Below are 19,100 nucleotides of genomic sequence, written 5' to 3' on the forward strand. Positions count from 1 at the left end.
TCACAATATTCTTAGTGATCATCAAGGTCATTACTTGATATTACCCATTTAACCTTCAAAGTCATTACTTTGAAATTTCCGATCAATATTTTGATCTTGTCGTGCTTTTGGTTTACTACTTCATTTTGAAAATATTCCACGTTTCAAAAAATCACTTTTATTTCTTATTAAATAAATACGAAGTTATCATATCTACTTAACATTACGGTAAGTAACGAAGTATATAAAAGCTATTATTGGCCTTACACATCCGTATATATATGGTCAATGACCTCACTTATTTGTGTTTCTTTTCTCCAAAAGAAAACATAATTTATGCGCACACACCATAAGATTATCAATCAAATGGTTGTTCGGTGTGCTTATCGTTTACACGTTGAAAGAATTTACTTGAGGATTGATCAATTGGGTTCACCGGATTAGAGACTTTAAAATCTACAAGATAGTATAATATTTTGTTTTCGTGAAGAATGTAAAATACCTCTAACTTGAGTGGTCTAAACCAACCACCAAGTTATCATAGGATTAGGCACAATCTTTTGTTTTAAATCACATGAGTGATGCCTTCTATGTATAAACATAGATGATTACATTCTTTTAAAACCAAATTTAGGTACATTTGTCCCTATCAAAATCATTGCTACTCTAACTTTATTTCGATACAAAAAAAATGTCCTATGCTAGACGTCTTATGTTCTATCAATTCTTGTGAACTTCTTTACAAAGAAATGACCCATACTTGGTATCTCATACCAAGATAGTGGAACTAGCCTATCTTTTGAGTAGATTTCTCTTTCAGCTTTTTCCTATTGCATACATCTAGGGCTGCTTCTTTTTAACTCCCACTCACTTTCACATTCCTCTTTGCTTCAACAAGCAAAAATTAATCTCATGAAGACCTCTCTTCATGTCATTCATGATATAGTAAATTACTATAAACTGAGTACAACATGTGGCAAAATCTCAACTTCTTGCGAAATTGGACTATCTAATCGTTTAATTGTCATCATATGCCTAAACTCTTTAGCGCATAAACAATCGATTTGGCCTTTATCGAAGTGAGCCATTTGACGGTATCATATTAGAGTATTATTTGTGTTTTTGAAAACTCTTTTCGCAAACTTTTGAATTACTCTTGAGTAGTTAAAACTAATATGTCATCATCGTGACAGAGGTGTCACTTCTGAAATCAAGACTCTCTTGATATAATGTGACTCCCTTTTAAACTCATAATAATAGTTTGTAAAACGAAATCCCTTTTAATATGTATGGACACTAGTTGTAAAATAATCGCAAAAAATCGTTATAAGCTATGTAGGTGATTTGGTAAATCTTATTTCCAATCATTGCTACCGAATTCTTTCAAAGACACCGCTTTCTACGAAGAACGAAACGAATATAATAAAAAATAGAGGATGAAATGCGCGATGTCATAGAAAATACATTTATGAATATGAGCGAAAAAAAGGAAAAATTAACATTCAATGTTATAAAAACTTGATAAACATTTTTAACAAGTCCATTTATATAATGACTTCTCACTAAATTATATAAATGATTCCAAGATCCGTCTTTAGACAAAAATAGGCATCTCTTGGGCGAAACATCCCATAATTGTGTAAATTCGGTAAGTCAACACTTGACTAATTCTACCTTTAGAACTCTTGGTCGACGTAATTTCAACAAACCCATCTACTAGCCCCGGAGTACAAGACCGTCTTATACCCCGTTGAGTCCAACCAATTTTGGCGCGTGATAACCCTTATCACCCTACTTACCCGAGGTAAAAAGAGAACACCTCGCTTGGGCGAGCGTGACTCTAATGAACAAGGGATTCATAGGTGTTAATAATTGTTAAGGCTAATCTCAATTTTAAATTAAAAGAATGTGATAGATCTTTTCAATTAGTTATCATTCTCCTTTAAGTAAACTAACTAGGTGAATCTTCGATAACTTTAAATCGGCAATAGAAAGAAAAAAGCATGAAACCAAATAAAATTCATGTGTGGTGATTTCGGCATGATGAACTAGCATAAAAGAAAATAAATAAACATGCAAAAACGGATAAATCCTAGTATGGTCACCTAGCTAATCAAATTAACTTGACTATTACATATTCGGAAACCAACTCCTTGGTCCCTAAAATCTTTATTGGAACCTCTTCCAAGCATGCACCGTTTTTTGTGGGATTTGGAACCTCTTCCAAAATAGACTCCGTCTCGATGTAAAATCCGTCTTTTGGAAACGCCGGTAAAAATAACTATTACAATCAAATTACATAGATATTCCCATTATACATTAATTAATTAAATAAATAAATCACTATTAATTAATTACAAACCGACGATACGAGATCGTGTTTAAATTACAAACAAATCGCTATTCCCATACATTTCGGGAAATAAAGATTAAATAAAAAAAAAAAAACTAGGTCATACTAGGTACAAAAAATTGCATAAATAATTAAATAAATGACATTCATTCATTCAACAAAATAAATAAAATGCTGTAACTTTCATGCCTAAATCGCCCCTTTAGCATAATCTTTTAAAAATGCTCGTTTTGCGGAATTTATCGATTTTTACCCATTAAAAATCAATAATCAACACTTAAATCACATTTAAGCTCAAACTAATTATCTAAACTGATTTATAACTCAAAATTAGTCCACATTAATTTATTAATAAGAATTAGTTTGAATTGATATTATCCATGTGCTATTTAAATTGGTTTTTATCACGACCTTGACAAACAATTCAAAAATAATTTTAACCATTACAAAATTTTGACACAAAATTTTTGTACCTTCTGGAACTCTTCCAGGGACCTAAAAAGGTCAAACATTTAGTCCAAAAATTTCGAATTAATTTTATGAACAAAAACATCCATATTTATCGGTTTTTATCGGATAAAATCCAATAAACATCAAAAAGTGTAAAATCTTTTTCTAAATCTCACTTTTATCATATAAAATATATTTTGGAATATACCAAAATATTTCATACCCAGAAAATTCCGTTTATTATTTGTTGAATAAAATAATCGATTTTTAACCATTAAAAATCATTAAACATGCAAATCTTCATAACTTTTTACGAAATTTTACAGAATATTTTTAAATATTGCATATGATAACAAATAAAAATTTCAAGGTTAGAATCCAAGTTTAACTATTTTAGTTAACCTCTTAACCAAAATACGATATTTTCGACTCGGTTTTCTATAAAAATGATAATAATAGCAGACTAGTTCCACAACTCACCAAATTTGACCACAAACTATTTGAGATCAGAAGGTATACATGGAAAAATTTTCGTGAAAAAATCTTCATTTTAGCACCATTTTGATTTTAAAATTATCTCATAATTAAGATTAAAATGCTTAAAATTAACATGCATAATACAAGGCAAAGCTGTGATACCACTTGAAAGACCATAACCCCAAATTATATCCTTACATTGAGTATGATAATATGGGCACAACTAAAATAACCATCTTAGTTGTTCTTGAGCTATTCAATATATATGGCAAGATCCTCCATAAATCCAAGCCTCCAAAGAGAAAGCCTCCTCTCAAATTGCACCCAAGAACTTACCCAAAACCTTACAAATACTAACTAGATATATAGTTAGATTACTCTTGAAAAACATACTAACACTTACTAAAAATATTAGATTCACTACTACAAAACCTGTCAAGGACATCAGTGGGTGGACATCTGATTTTTTAAAAATCTGATGTAATAATTATGCACATCATATTTTTTCAAAAAACCGATGTTCATATAAACCTATGTACATCGGGTGTGTTTTTAAACCCATGCCCATTATTTCTGACATTAATGGACATGTCGTTTCTAATAGAACCCATGTCTATTTAGTGGACAATTACATCGGGCTTACATAAGTCTGATGTTAACCCAATCTCCATTTTGCGCGCAAAAAAACTGACTCCACAAATTCCCCTAATCTAATATAATTAACCCCCCCATGCACCTCCTACTTATTCGTCATTTTGTTTCCTTAATAATAAAAACCTAACCTAATTAATCACTCCACCTTCGTTCTGCATTCATTCATTCATATATTCATTCATTCATTCACTCCGTCATTATTCTTCATCGTCTTCATCAGCAACCATCATCATGCGTATTGTCGGCGGCAAGATCACCGTCTTACCATCATCTCAGATTAGGTATTTTTCTTCTTAATGTTTTTAATTTAGGGTTAATTTGATTGTTTTACTGTATTGTGTTATTTTATTTGTTCTATTTCCAGTTTTGTTTGAATAATGAATTATGGGCTCATAATAAATTGTTGTTTTGATAATCAAATTGGGGGTTTTTGCTAATACCTATTTACTGCATGCATTCCTGGTTAATATTGTAAGATTTTGATTTGCTTGCTTAATAACGAATAACAAATGTAACAGTGTGAATTAGGTTGTTTTTTTTATTCTATACTATGTCTACAACTGTTGTGTTTAGTTAGTAATCTACAGACTCTGTTGAGTGTAGAGGCAGGACGAAGGTTGAGTGAGTGAAAGGTAGAATAAGAAACAAATTTGGGATCCTGATTATACTTGCAGTATGTATTTGGGTCTTTAGTGGATTGTTAGTTATGGGGTAGATGTTAAGTATGTAGCTGTTTAGGTACTGATTTTTTAATTACTCGTCCCGAACTGTACAATAATATCGTATACTTTTTGCAGTGAATCCTCAAAATAACCAAGGTGGATTGTTAATTATGGAGATTAGGAATATGGATCGCGAATGGATGTTGGTTGATCGGTTGGATCCTATATATAGGAAAGGGGTAGAGGATTTTGTTAGTCATGCTATCAATAATGCGGAGAATGTGGAAAGTTTTTTGTCCATGTGTTAAATGTGGAAATAATGAGTATGTAGATCTTTGTAGAATTGAAAAGTCACCTCTTATGTAATGGTATTGACAAAAGTTATACAAGGTGGATTTGGCATGGGGAGGATGTGTTGCCTACTATGTGTAGTAATTTAGAGGATGATAGCAACTTTGAGGGAGATGATTTTGATGAAAATTACGATCGCGTAGACGATCTTATTAATGATTTAAAGCAATCCACTGAAGACCCAACTGAAATTGAGAGGTTTGATAGGCTGTTTGGTGATGCAATGAAACCCGTATATCCTGGTTCAAGTTTCACACGCCTATCTGCAACTTTAAAATTATATAGTTTAAAGGCGAAAAATGGATGGAGTGATAAAAGTTTCACAAGTTTGCTTGAATTGTTGGGGAAGATTTTACCCGATGGCAATGAACTCCCTAGACATACCTATGATGCTAAGAAAATTTTGTGTCCAATGGGAGTTGATTATGTTAAGATACATGCATGTCGTAACGACGCATTTTGTTTCAAAAGATTATAAAGATTTAGACAAATGTCCAAAGTGTGGTGCTTCACGTTACAAGTTGCCAAAAAAATTCCCAAAAAAATATAGGGGTCCCTGTTAAAGTTTTGTGGTATCTTCCCATTATCCCTAGATTTAAAAGAATGTTTTCAAATTTAAAAGATGCGAAGAACTTAATATGGCACGCCGATGGTAGAATTTCGGATGACAAAATTCGCCATCCTGATTGATTCAACACAAAGTGGAAAACCATCGATCATTTGTTTCCTGAATTTGGATCTGAGGATAGAAATTTAAGGCTTGGGCTATGTCTTGATGGTATGAATCCGTTTGGTAATCTAAGTAGTCGATGGAGTACATGGCCTGTTTTGCTAACAATTTATAATCTGCCTCCTTGGTTATGCATGAAGCGTAAATATCTAATGATGTCACTACTGATTTCGGGGCCTAGGCAACCTGGAAATGATATAGATGTTTACCTAGAACCTTTGATTGATGACTTGAAGTTATTATGGGATCAAGGGGTAGAGGTATATGATGCTTATCGTCGTTAGACGTTTAATCTACGTGCCATGATATTTTGCACCTTTAATGATTTCCCGCTTATGGCAACCTATCGGGTTATCTTTGTGAAAGGTGCTAAAGCGTGCCCGGTTTGTGAGGAGGATACGATTTACGATCGTTTAGTTCATGGTGGAAAGAATGTTTACCTGTGTAACCGAAGAATGCTCCACCGCTCACACCCTTATAGGAAAAAAATGAAGCCATTTAATGGGAAACAAGAACTTAGAAACCCTCCAAAAATTTTAAGTGGGAAAGAGGTTTATGAAAAAGTCAAAAACATTGAAACTAATTTGGAAAACCATATAAGAGGACAAATAATGGGACCTTATACAAAAAGAAGTCTATATTTTGGGATTTACCATATTGGAAACATTTGTCCGTGAGACATTGTATTGATGTCATGCACGTGGAGAAAAATGTGTGTGATAGCATTATTGGCACACTCCTCAACATCACTGGTAAAACCAAAGATGGTCTCAAAGCTAGATAAGATATGGTTGCTCAAAAGATACGACCAGAATTAGCACCACAACTTAGAGGTTCAAGAACCTATTTACCCCCAGCTTGTTTTACTTTGTCACGAACTGAAAAAAGAAGTGTCTGTGAATGTTTATATGGGGTGAAGGTACCGCAAGGCTATTCATCCAACATAAAAAATTTTGTGTCTTTGACAGAGTTAAAACTTGTAGGCTTGAAATCACATGATTGTCACACTTTAATGCAACAATTGCTTCCAATGGCGCTTAAGTGGAGTTCTCGCTACTCCTGTTCGGGAGCTATTATTAGACTTTGCTATTTTTTCAATGCAATATTTAGCAAAGTCGTTGACTCGAATACATTGAATTCTTTACAACGAGATGTTATTACTACTATGTGTCAACTTGAGATGTTTTTTCCCCCTTCCTTCTTCGATATAATGCAGCACCTAATTGTACATTTAGTGAGGGAAATTAAGATTTGTGGACCAGTTTTTTTAAGAAATATGTATCCATTTGAGCGATATATGAAACCCTTAGCCGGCTATGTAAGAAACCAAAACAGGCCAGAAGGATGTATGATTCAAGGGTATGTGGCGGAAGAGGCGCTGGACTTTGCCAATGACTACATGTCCGATGTTGAGTCTATTGGGCTTCCAACGTCTCGACATGAAGGAAGAATAGAGGGACAAGGTACCACAGGAAGAAATGTAGTCACTTTGTTAATCCGAAACCCTTGCTCAGGCACACTTTTATGTTCTCCAACACATGGTCGATGTGCATCCATATTTAGAGAAGCATCAAACCCTTCTAAGTGAAGAAAATCCAGATAAAGGAGAAAGGTGGTTAACCATGGAGCATAATCGGTCATTCGTAAAATGGTTCACAAATGAAGTAGATATTGAGCTGATAAACGACCGTGAGAAAGTAATCGATGAGGTAAGGTGGTTAGCCCATGGACCTGGGATGCATGTGTTAACTTATCAAGGTTATGACATCAATGGGTATTCGTTTTACACTAAGGATCAAGATGATAGAAGTACTATGCAAAATAGTGGAATAGCTTTGATGGCTATGTCAATGAGTGTTGCTAGTGCTAAAGATAGTAGACACCTTATGATGCTCGGCCATATTTTGGTTTCATTAAAGAAATTTGGGAGCTAGACTATGTTCGATTTAGGATACTGTTTTTCGTTGTATGTGGGTTGAACATAGTAAGGGTGTTCGAGTTGATGAAATGGGCTTCACGCTGGTTGATTTTTCACGTGAAGGCTACAAATCGAGCCATTCATTATGGCTAATCGGGCAAGACAAATCTTTTATGTTACGAGATCCAGTAGCATGGAAAGTGGTCGGTTGTTCTTCATGGTAAGAAGAAATTTACGGGTAAGGAAATCATGGATGAAGTTGATGACGAATTGCCCCCTTTTTCTTCCGGATTGCCTACTTCTACTAGTATCAAGACGTAGATGACTTTTATCTACGAGATAATCATCAAGAAGGGTTATGGGTTGACGATTAGCTAGTTATTGTTACAATCTGTAATTTACCTACTTATGTTTTTTAAAGACTATCTCATAACCGCAATCTTGATTATTCTTTGGATTAAAACAAAGAGGTAGTTTCTTTTACTATCAATATTAATAGTCTTGCTTATGTTCTATTCTTAAGACAATTTCATCAAAGATTTTAATCTCTAAATTCTTAACTGTTGTTTATTGTTTCCCAATAATTACTTTTGTATGTATTATGTACTCTATTATATTAGCTTGTTTTTATTAATTATTTTATGCCCCTCTGTTCCCTTTACCATAAATGTTGATGCAGGTCATCATGTCTTCTTTACCATCTACTAGTTCAGTTTCTAAGAGAAAAAGCAAGAGCGTAGTCCTTATGAAGGAGTTGACATTATTACGTGATCAAGGTATAAAGTCGACGAGATTTTGATGACGATGGTGAGCCTATTGGAAAGAATGGTGCTAAGTATACTAGCTATGTTGGTCTACTTGGACGCGCGAAAGTGCCAATCACTATTAAAACATGGAAGGATGTTGAAGAGGATCTTAAGGTGAAGATTTGGGAAGATGTTTTGGTAAGATCGAAGTCCTTGCTAATGACGTATCTTAACAAATATGTAGCTATAAAAACTTTGATTTGTACAAGTTATTTACCAATTTTCTATTTGTAGACGATCTTTGACATTCCTGAGACAAAGTTGAAGCAAGTTATCAGCATTGCAAATACTACATGGACCAACTTTAAGGCAAAGTTGATCGCGCTTTACGTGTTCGAAAAACCCCTAAAGGTCGAAAGTTGCTGTTGAGACCGATTCGGTAAAGAAATATCCTTACTTAAAAACGAGGTATGGCGAGGTTTAAGGAGTCGCGCTTGATCAAGAATTTCTAGTGAGTAGTCACCATTCAAGGTATATATTTTAATTTACATTAAAAAATAACTATCATGCTTTTAAGTAACATATTTTTTGCAGGCTATCGGGACGGCAGCTTTCGATAGGCGAGAAGAAGAACAAGTACCACCACGAATGTCTCGTGGGGGTTATCGGAAAACAAGGCGAGTTGGAAGCAAAATTGAAAGAGAAAGAAAAGGAAAAAGAAGAAGTGGGCAACGATGAGTCGGGAGAATTATCTGATGAAACCCCAACTGTGATAAAACGGGGTGACTTGTGGATAGAGGGAAGAATAGGGAAAGATGGTGAATGTCTAAATCCGGAGACTAAAAAAAAGTTGAAGAATATGTGAGTGTCACACTTTCTCGACTATACTTGATTTATTAATGTTATATTATATTGCACGAAATTAAATTTGTTGTGGCTCATAACTTCCAATCGAAACTGTGAAGGAAATGGTCAAGAAAAAGGAATTTGTACCGAGTGGGAAGGTTGATGAATTAACTAAGGTACTTGGAACTGCTGAGCATTATGGTCGTGTAAGAGGTGTTGGGGGTCGAGTGGGGCATAAGCAATACTTTGGCACATGCCCTGGAAAAGCTGCGCAAAGCAAAAAGTGAGGGAGGATTATCGCGGAGTTTCTACGTGTGACCAAGCGGATCACCGAAAAAGTACAGGCCGATGTTTATAAGAAAATGGAAATGATGGGAGAGAAACGGAGTAACGAGAATATCAGTTACTCCGTCCATAATGAAAAATATATACCTGAGAAGGTAAATAAATAAGAAACAAGTCACCCGCACCTGCTTAGAGTAGCTAATATTGTAGTAATGCTCGCTGTTTGTCTGTTATTGTTCCTCAGGGATTTGAGTGCGAGCTATCTGTGCAAGATAATGCTGACTTGAAGAAGGTGGCAAATGGACGAGTATTCAAGACCACTGAGAAGGCATCAGTATGTCACGGTAAACCAATTGGAGTAGAAAATTTAAGGGTATGCGTTTACGTTATCATGGAAGATATGGACGACATACCATTACCTGTACTAACCGATGATTTTGCTATTGTTGGTGATGCAATTGGTTCATTTCTTCTTTGGTCGAAGAATTTAATCACTTTGCGTACGCCAGTATGAAAGTCATATTTAATTGAAAATTGCATAAGTATTTCAAAGATATGAAAGTGGTAATTATAGCTTCTCCATTTTTCTTCGGAATCTCGGAGAAACGTGAGGCAGAGACAGAGGCAAAGTCAGACACAAACTCAAAATGCAAAAAGCGAAAGACAATTGAGAGTCCTAAGTCAAAAAAGGTAGAAAGTGGTAAGAGTAGAACAATTGATCGGTCGGTGGCAAGATCAAACAACAACTTGAAAACTCTTTTGGACCAAAAATTTGAGTCCGGACGATTAATGTCCAAGGTAGTCGGTATGATGGGCGATACTCAAGTAATCGATGTCTACTTGACCGAGGATGTCTTAGGATCTAAGCGAAGGTTGCGCCTAGCCAAGGACGACATTCTTGCACTATTGAACATGAAGAAGCTTTCCCTTCCAGTCATTCAGACTTTTCTTGGGTATGTAATGACTCCGGATTTAAAATTGCATCTCATATATTTAGTTTGACATTGGTCATTGATTTTATCTTACAATTTTGGTTATACTTGTATGTTTATTGTTATAGGTACTTGTTTAGCGTCTGTGACATCAAAACGTATGGGTTCTTATGTCCAGAAGTGACTTCATTATTAGGCCATGCTCAAGATGATGCAATAACACTTATCTCTACAAGGATGCAAGCCTTGAAAAAAAAAATTTACTTCGCTCCATATGGTGCTAAGTAAGTACTCAGCCTTACCGCCTCGTATTAAAAAATGTATCAACAGTTTGATTATTGATTATTATGTAATAAATTACAAATTATTCACAGGGATCATTGGATGCTCCTTGTATTTGACGTTGTTGATCGTAATCAAGTACTTTGGTTTGATTCAACGGAAATTCAAAGGTGCCTTCAAAGTTAAGAACCTACATTAATACGTAAGTTGAACTTGATAGTTATTATGCATGCACAATGTTCGCTGAATGTCCATTTCGAACTATATTCGCTGACAATTATTTATTGGAAACCTTATATAGAGCTATACGAGTGTACGGCTACAACGGTGGGGCAAGAAAGAGTTCTCAAACACCGCAATGGCTGAAAATTAATGTAAGTTCATTACTATATCAGATGTCTACTTGTTTTATTACGTTTAAATAGCAAAAAATGGTTGCTTTAATTTGCCGACATGCTGTTTTAGTGTGCTCGTCAAGAAGGTGATACAGAATGCGGGTACTACATAATGAGGTACATGCTGGAAATTGTGACTCGTTCAGACCCGACGAAAGCTATCGATGAGGTCAGATTACCCGAAATTTTAAAACTCTTGTATAATGTTTTCAAGTAATGTTTACCCCCTTGCCTGATCAACAGTAACTATGATAGCCTATGATGGCCTGCTTGTTGTCGCCTTGCCAAGTTTTACTACCATAAAATCCCATTATTGAGCTTCAGCTGTTTTAGTATTTGTGGTATTATATAAGACGTCGTCATGTGCATGATTTTCAGGTTTTTCAAGACAAAATGGCATATTCACAAGATGAAATTGATGAAGTTCGGGACTTGTGGGCGAACTATTTTCTGAATGCCTAGTTGTAGTAGTAATCTATTAGTTTGATTCTGAAAACTCTGTTTGTCTCGGGATCTTGAAGGCCATGTTTTGTTGTCGTAAGAAACGTATTACGAAACCTTTGTTGGATTGTTTAAATTAGCTGCTTGAATTCAAACAATGTATGACGAACAACGTTTGTCAAAATTTGGTATGAATTTGATATGTTTGGTTGAATGGCCTCCAATTTGGGTAAGCCATCTATGAATGGAATATGGTTTGCCATTTATGAATGGCCTCTGTTTTGGATTAACAGTTCATTTGCATTAGAAGTACCATTTCCAATTTTTTTTTTTTAAAATTGACAAAATAATGGACATCGGTTCAGCAGGAAATTGGATGTAAACCGTTTCTAAAACACATGAAGTTTTGGAAAAACTTTGATGTGTATGGGTACTAAAGGACATCGGATTTGGAAAGTAACTGATGTACAAGATTGTAAAGGACATGGGATTATGAGTAAAATCTGATGTGTATCAATAATAATGGACATGGGATATATAAGAAATGCGATGTCCATCCAAGTAAAGGACATGGGATTATGAGTAAAATCTGATGTGTATCAACAATAATGGACATGTGATATATAAGAAATCCGATGTCCATCCAAAAATGGACATCGGTTGTAAATCCGATGTGCATTACTACCATAAGGACATGACCGAACTCTACATCGGAGCACTATCCCATGTCCATGACCCTAAAACTCCGATGTAGTAAAGGGTTCTTGTAGTAGTGATTTATAATACTAACACTTAGTATGTGAGTTCTAATATTTTTATTTTTTTAGAGAGATGAACTCTTTTTTTTTCTCCACATGCAAAAGATAAAGTGAAGTAGTGAAATGAACAACCCAAATGGGGTGTTCAAGAGGGGAGGCCGGATAGTGGGAGATCATTGAGGGGGTTGTGGGTTGTGTTTTGTGCCCAACGAATTGATGCATGGAATAGACAAAAAGCAATGGGAAGTGCACACCCAATAGAATTTGGTGGTGCATAATAATTGTGTCTCATGCACAATTATCTATAATCACATGCCCCAAAGCCCGTTACGAGTCTATTTTGGTTCTTATATTTGTCGCACAAATATGTGTAATTTTTATTTAAACATCATTTTATGTTTAAATGCTTCCCGATTAATTTCGTCTAAAACACTCCGTAAATATACGTGTACAGCTACACACATATTTTACGTACCAATACTAATCACATTAGTCAATTAGTACTAATTTTACAATTAACCGTTTAATCATTAATTCTCATCTCAAATATATATTTATTCAATTATCGCATAATTAAATAATAATTTCCGTGCCTCAAGTTCACAACTCGATATCTCTCTAAACTAATTTAATCGACTAACTACTTAGTCAATTTATCAAGGGACTAATTAAACTGTATCTCATATAATTAATTAGTTTTCGTGTTGGGGTTCGTTCCTTTAGGTGTGACCTAAAGGGATCAGCTGAACACCGCCATCTCACGACAGTAACGTCAAACCCTAGTTGGCCAACCGTTACCGATATACGTTGATCAACAGACTAGTATTGCCAATGAATATCCCATGCATATTCCTTAATGAGATTTAATGTGATCACGCACTATTGTGGAGGACAAATACTCCTACAATAAGACATGCGACCTCTCGGTGAATAACATCGTAGGCGCGAAGTCCTTGATTGGTTGGGACTAGGTCAGCTTCCTTGATCCCTACTTTATGAGTTATTTTGAGAGGGAAAACGTTGACTGGAGATCCGTCATCCACAAAGACCATGGGTATGCAATTTTTCAAGCGTTGCACGGTGATGTATAAGGCCAAGTTGTGGTTGGCTCCAAAGGGAGGGATATCCTCGTCGGAGAAGATGATTGGGTTGTTCAAGTCAGGGATGTCCATGGTCATATGGGCTATCACTTCTTTGGGTGAGGAGGTGGAAGGCACTGGCAGTTTGCCCAAGGCTTGAAGCAAAGCATGTCGGTGCTTAAAGAATGTGGAGATTACTTGCGAGATGGATATTTCGGCCTTGGCCTTCTGGAGTTGATTGAGAATTGAGTTCTCAGGGAACCTAGGTAGAATGTCAACATCCGGGATGATTTGGTCATTGATTACTGGCAGATTGTTTGTTGTGTTGTTTGGGTTCTGGTAAGGGCATCCCGATCAAGTAAGGTGATCAATCTCTTTGGTTTGCTTGCCCTTTTCCGAGACAATGTAGACGTCATCTACATCATCGCTCAAACGCCGTTGATTTTTTGGTCGTGAGTGTACCTTGAAGGGGTAATCCTCGGAGGATAGTTTTTGTGAAGGTAATTTTTGTGAAGTTTATTATTGTGAGGTTGATTATTGTGGTTTATGTTATGAGGTGCGTGCCAGAATGGTCGTGAAAGTAGTCCATTTTGGAATTGGGAGTTTTGGGTGCTTAGGGGACCATTCCTTGGACGTTGTGTAGGTGTTGGTGAGTTAATTATTAGTCGGTGATAAGCATCCTCGAGTCAGATGATCCTCTCCGAGAGACTATGTATGGTTTTCTCGACTTAATAAAAAATGGCAAGCATGGACGCGACGTTGAACATGAACATCCCGTCCGGGGTGTTCTTTGCCAAGTCATTAATCTCGTCCTCAAGAGGCAGGATGAGATGCGAGTAATGCAGAGTTGGTTCATCATATGAAATCGCGTGAATTCTCAGAGGGCTTGTTTTGTTGTTTGGCTTTGCTAGCGGAGATAGGGGTAGGTATTCTTTTTCGATCAGGTCTTGGATAACGTGCTTCAGATTCAAGCAAGTTTCTGTGTCATGTCCCTTGCCTTGGTGATATTGGCAATACGCGTTAGGGTTCCAAATGCTGGTTGTCTTTGCTACAGGCGGGTCCATGGTGGCCCCCTTTGGTTGGATTTTCCCTTGTTCAAATAGCCTCTTCAGGGCGCTAGTGTAGGTCGACCCTAAGTTGATGAATGTCCTTTAGGGACGTCGGCTTTCTTTCTAGTTTGCTCAAGGAGGTTGACCTCATCAATTTTGTTTGCTTGACCGTAGGGATGAGATCCAATTGATGTAGACCCCTGATAGCCTTTACTCGTGGTTGTGGCCAAGACGCCCTTGCGTAGGTCATCCTCGATACGAGTCCCGAGGATCTGCAGATCCTGGAAGGTTTTGTCGTTCTGGTAACTTAGCAGGTTGGAAGATTGTTGACGAATTTCTCCAGCAAGGATGATTCGCTTGGTTTGCTGACCAATTGGGTGCTCACCTTTCTCCAGCGGGTTAGGAATTTGGTGAATCATTCTTTGTCATTTTGGGTTAGGACCTCAAGGGTGCGGGTGTTGGCCTGAATTTCGATTTCATCGACGTATTTCTTAGCGAATACGACGACGACTTCGTCCCAAGTTGTATTGTTCTTTAGGTCGAGGGAATAGTACCATTGACGGGGAAATGGTTCCATGGAAAGATCCGGGCAAAGAGCTATAGTTTGACCCCTTTCATGGACATGTAATCCTTGAAGGACTGGATGTGATTGAGTGGGTCCTGCACTCCTTTGAACTTGGACACATCACCCAAGGTGAAGTTGTGAGGCAGTTGATCCCCGACGGGCTCGAACCTTCGGTTGTTTTCGAGGTGAATGTTGATCACACAGGCAAAGAGTTGCTCTTCCAAGAGCTTATGCCTTTTCTCAGTTTTGGTTAGTGGCGGAATGTTATGATCTCTGGTTTCCTTGTTTTCCAGAGTGTCAATTTGGGTCTCGACACGGTCCTGATTGACCTTCAGGGATGTGAGCAGGCTGGCCAGCTGAGAAGTTGTGAGATCTCTGTTGTCATCGTTGTTGTTGTTGTTGGACGAAGTTGAAGATGGGGCCGTGGTTATGAGGCAGAAAACGGCTCACGTTACATCCTAATCTGACACGGTTTAACGACTAATCTAAGACATCACAAAGGACAGATTGACACCTTGGACTCAATGAGACGAGGGCAGCCGTGTGTGGTGCCTAAGTGCTAACTCGATTGATGGTGCGACGGTGTTGACTAGACTTTGACTCGCGTTCAACGTGATGATGTGACGCCGTTGAATGAGTCTCGAGGTGAGACGAATCATAGGTAAAGACCCATAAGTACGTTTTCTTTGACTTATAGATATATTTATTGCTTTTGGATGGCTTTCGAAGATTATGGAACTTCAAAGAGTCGGCTAGTTGAAAAGGGTCGTCTTAAGTTTGTTTTCAAAAGACGGTTTGAGTTAAAGTTGCGGCGGCTGTTTCCGAAGACGGATTTTTTGAAATTTAAAATCATGCGTTTTGAAAATCGAGATTTGAAAAGGGCTGAAATTATCGTGGTCTCAAGAACGGTGTGTTGTCATCGGAATTTGGAAAGTTTTTGAAAATGGTGTGTTATTTTCGGGTTTTGAAAGGGTCATTATGTCTGTGCGAAATTACATTATGTTGGTGCAAAACGGTTTAAAATCCGCTCTCCAAGTTTGCCATTACGAAGGCTTGAAAAGGCGCTTTTCTTGAAATAGTTGTAAAAACCGGTTTTAAAAATCGTCATTATGACCTCATGAAAGAGGTTTGCAGCGGTCGGCAAAATACCGAGGTTTTAAATGGCCATTATGACGGCGCAAAAAAGGTTTTTTGAAAGTTTGGAAATGACACGGAAGGACTTATGATCACATAACATATAAGCACTTACAGTTCATTATATTATGCATAATGTTGACATGGGTTTTGGCTTAAAAGGGTGGTTATACACCAACGATCAATCCCTGATTTTCGAGAGGGATGTCAATCTGAACAAACTGTGTAAGGTTGGTGTCTAACCTCATGCACGTGGGAAGTGAGTGCTCTTTGGCAAAACAAAATGGTGTAACGCCAATGGTATGCTTTACGCAATCAGGAATCAAAACACGGGGATCACGCCGACGAGATGAGCCAATTGATCGATAAAGTTTAGGTTGCGGCCTGGACAAGTAACCGTAATATCAATTAATGCACTTCAAGTAAACCCTCGTTCGAGTTTCACCATCTAGGGATCGCAAAGACACAAGTGTCCTAGTTTTCCCGAACGGAGTCGTCAGTCTGTGGACATGGGCCACCTGCATGCCAAGCCAATTTGTGGACATGCAGCAGTCGGAAAGCTACGCTCGGCGACGTAGAAATCCCTTCGACGGGATCGCTTCAGATCTGTCGGTTTCATCTCGGTGAAGATCTCGAAACGATGTAGAGATATTCGGCGTCGCCACTAAGCAATTATGGGATGACTGAAAACCGTTCGAATAAACTTTGTACCTCGGTCAAACGATGCAAAAAGCGGTGCTTCACATAGGTACTAAAGATAATGAATTGTCCCTCTTTAGCATCATATCGCTAGAATAACCCTCGTTCGCCCTGGATAAGACCATCCACTATCCAAAGTTTCTAAGTAAGAGGTCAGGGTACGTATTGGGAAGCTCTTTAATCAAACACTCAGTCCCGCCCGCGGTAGCAACCTCTACTAATTGATCTTGGTTGGTTAAGTGCAAGAATTGATAAAATAGGTTAAATGCACGAATGCGCATCCACAAGTTTAAACCTAACATATGTGATTTGCTATGTCAGTTGTTTATCCAAATATCAAGTAATTGATGTCGACTTGGATTTAATGTTTATTTGCATGCAATATGGAAACTAAACATCCATTTACCAAGTTAGGTTTGTGGTGCTTAACACGATCCATTTGTCTTAAAATGTGTTTTACAATGCAAAGTGTAAAATGAAAACTCATCAATCTGATCTATCCTGTATTCGGGTTAACCAAAGTCGGGCTCGTCCTAGACGAGTGCTGGAAATAAGACATGAGCAGTGCCAGACAGCCATTTGAGGCGCGAGCCATCAAGCGATGCAAAGTGGCATGTCCAGACTTGAAATGTAAAAAGTAGGAGTTGCCTTGGGGCGCGAGCCATCAGGTTACCAATGAGGCCTCTCCTGGTTGCTTAAAACATTTGTTAAATTGTTTGTAAAATGGTGTTAAAACCTGCTTTTGTTGAAAAGGTCATTAAGACCATTTTTGTGCTAATATGAAGAACGAGACTCGGAATAAATATAATTGTCTTGATAATATTCGATGTCAGGTTCGGTTTGGCAAGCTTGACAAGAATAGTTTTGCAAAAAGGCTGTAAAAATGCTTGATATGAACTAAATTATATTAAGTATATTGCTTTGTAATTAGTCAAGGTTTATCATCGTACTCAGGTTAAACCGACATGGTATGTAGAACCAAGGGTGATTATTCGTGTATGCCTAATATGGTTTTTGCAAATGTAAACAAATGAATAAGAGGGCTTCAGAATACCCTAAAAATGTTAATTAACCAAATATCATCAGCGGGTTGCGGATTAAACCATCATGGTATATGGAACCAAGGGTGAATATAATTTAAGGTTAAAAAAATGCTTGTTGTAAAATTGGTCGGAAACATTTGAAATTGTAAAAAAACGATTGCAAATAGGAAATAAAAATAGAGGAAAGGTGAATTCAAACATGTTTGAGTTCTGACCTAGGTTGCCATAAGAGGCGTGAGGCACCTAGTTGTGACTAGGAGCTTCTGCCTTAAGTCAAAACTCGGTTTTGGCTCAATCAATCCGTATTTTGGAACATGTTATGCATGTTTTATCATGTTAAAGTCATAAAAACAGATAAAAAGAACATGAAAGAAGAATATTAATTACACCCTCATACTTACATACTAGGTTGCTTGACGAAAAATCGACAAAGTGTAAAAACCCGTGAGTCGGAAAATTCGATTTAAAATCGTTTTTGTAAAATATGGAGTTTTGCTTTGCTTTACTGATGGTATAGTTGGTCGAAGTGGTAAGTCAAGTGATTTAATGCATGATGACGGTACCGAAGAATGTGTAAGGCTCTTATTTTCAATCGGTAGATCGAAAATACGTGTCGTTATTTGACTCGGGAAGTCGAGGTCTAGAATTTTAAGGGAGAAAAGAAGGGGCAGACTCTCGCGTGCCTTCAAATGGTGGCATTTGAGGGGCATTTATTGAGGATTTTTTGATGGTGTGCGTTTTGGGCGACGTGGCCATATAGGCTATTTGAAGAGGCGCAAGCATGTCAACGGGTCTTCGAGTTGTCTTGTAACTATCAGGCATTTGTATTTGTGGTTTGTTTTATCCTAGGTTTTGTAGGACATGATTGTTGTACATGACCCTTAAGTATACCGTGTATACTTAGCATGGAAGCATTTTTAGGTTTGTTTTTTGGGTTTGACTAGCGTTGACTCGTTGTTGGAGTCGGGATTTGAATTTTGAGTCGGTTTTTGGTCCGGTGTCGTCTTTGACTCTAGTTACTGTCATTGCGACCCTGTCGTCGTGCATAAAATACTCCAGGTATTTTTGAAATGTGTTGAAAATTTTTTTTGTTTTCGAAACGTTTTTGAGTTTTCAGACGCGTAGTTATATAAACTGTCCATCAAAGGTAGCGATTCCTATGAATGTTGTAGTCCGATAATCACCGGGTGTTTGTTGGGGATTTAACAGATACCGGGTATGTACACCTAGCCTTGTTCACGCAGGAAGTGAAATCTCTTTGACGAAATAAAA

The 19,100-nt window shown here is 37.2% G+C and overlaps 1 long non-coding RNA gene across 1 annotated transcript; it reads left to right on the forward strand.

The window, feature by feature from the left end:
* The first annotated feature begins 10,855 nt into the window (after positions 1-10,855).
* On the forward strand, positions 10,856-11,767 carry LOC141594310 (uncharacterized). Its single transcript, XR_012522112.1, has 3 exons — positions 10,856-11,039; positions 11,131-11,229; positions 11,439-11,767. It is a non-coding gene; the product is annotated as an uncharacterized LOC141594310 (long non-coding RNA).
* The last annotated feature ends 7,333 nt before the right edge of the window (positions 11,768-19,100 follow it).

The sequence above is a fragment of the Silene latifolia genome, chromosome 8 (assembly GCF_048544455.1).
Source record: "Silene latifolia isolate original U9 population chromosome 8, ASM4854445v1, whole genome shotgun sequence".
Lineage (NCBI taxonomy): Eukaryota > Viridiplantae > Streptophyta > Magnoliopsida > Caryophyllales > Caryophyllaceae > Silene > Silene latifolia.